Raw genomic sequence first — 1,205 nt, 5'->3', positions numbered from 1 at the left:
CCCCCCCCCCCCCCCCCTTTTTTGGTCTCCCCCCCCCCCCCCAATTCTCTAAGGGGTTTTTTTTTCCAAAAAATTGGGGCTCCCGCTCTCTTCAAAAAGACTTTTTTCCAAGGTTCTTTCCCCTTTTTAAAAAGGAAAAAGGTTTTTTTTCCTTCCCCCCGGGGGGTCCAAACCCCACGGGTTTCCCACGCGGGAACGCGCCGCGCGCGCCCTCCCCTGCGCCTTCGCCCCCCTGCGCATGCGCGCGCGGCCCCCAGGCGGCCCGGGCGGGGCGCGGACACGCTCGCGCGGAGCTCAGCCCCGTGTCCGCGCGTCTGCCGGCGCGGGGGTTCCCGGGACGGCGGTCCGCGCTCTCCCTGCCTGCGCGACCTCGCGACGCTGCTTGGCCTTCACTCGTTCCAGGTTGTCGGGCGCGTTTCGGTCCCATCTCCCCCTCCTGGGTCCAGATTGTCACTACACTCACACGACTCCCGAGCTCCTTCGTCCGCTCCTCTTCCGGGCTTACCGAGGGGTCCCTGTTGGTACTGCGGCCGTTCTTACAGTCCTTAAATTATCTGCGGGAATAATGGGAAACTCAGAAGGGAAAAATAAGTATTGGCAGCAAAAGTTCGGTTCCCGTAGTCGGCAGGATTCGAACCTGCGCGGGGAGACCCCAATGGATTTCTAGTCCATCGCCTTAACCACTCGGCCACGACTACCTCTGCTAATTTCAGCAGTGAAATCTATATGGAGCCTATGCACGTGTCTGCTACAGTAACATTGGGATCGAGGAAAAAAAACATTGTAAGAGAATATTTGAATGGTCTGGCTCTAATCATTTTAGCGTTTTGAAAGGACTCTTAGAGCATATCCCCTCCAAACTTTCCCCCCTCCATCAGAAAAACTGAGTTCCCGTCAATCTGTAAAGTTAGACAACAGGGGAGCGGGAGGAGATCCCAGCGCTACTGTACACCCGCTTGCACGGCGGTGGAGCCGTTTCCAGGAGGGAACCGAACGCTGGGGCGGCCGACCAGCCTTTGGGCTTCCTGGCCTTGCTCCCAGCTTCATCCCCCAGCCTCGCTCTTCAACAAACAGCTCCCAACAGTTCTTTTTTCATCCACTAGGTGACTAGGGCATTAAAATGCTATTTCCCCGCCGATCTAAATTCGTTATGTCCCACCGTTCCATGAAAGCACTGCTTTGAAAAGAGTAATGGGTGAAAACAA

General features: G+C 56.4%; 1 non-coding gene across 1 annotated transcript; it reads right to left on the bottom strand.

Annotated features, from left to right (window-relative positions):
* Positions 1–616: 616 nt before the first annotated feature.
* TRNAS-AGA lies at positions 617–698 on the bottom strand. The gene has a single exon. It is a non-coding gene; the product is annotated as a tRNA-Ser (tRNA).
* Between the last annotated feature and the right edge of the window lie 507 nt (positions 699–1,205).

This window comes from Myotis lucifugus, unplaced genomic scaffold, assembly GCF_000147115.1.
Source record: "Myotis lucifugus unplaced genomic scaffold, Myoluc2.0 scaffold_403, whole genome shotgun sequence".
In the NCBI taxonomy this organism is placed as follows: domain Eukaryota; kingdom Metazoa; phylum Chordata; class Mammalia; order Chiroptera; family Vespertilionidae; genus Myotis; species Myotis lucifugus.
The sequence above is the reverse complement of the archived record's forward strand: the minus strand, read 5'-3'. Positions and strand labels throughout refer to the sequence as shown.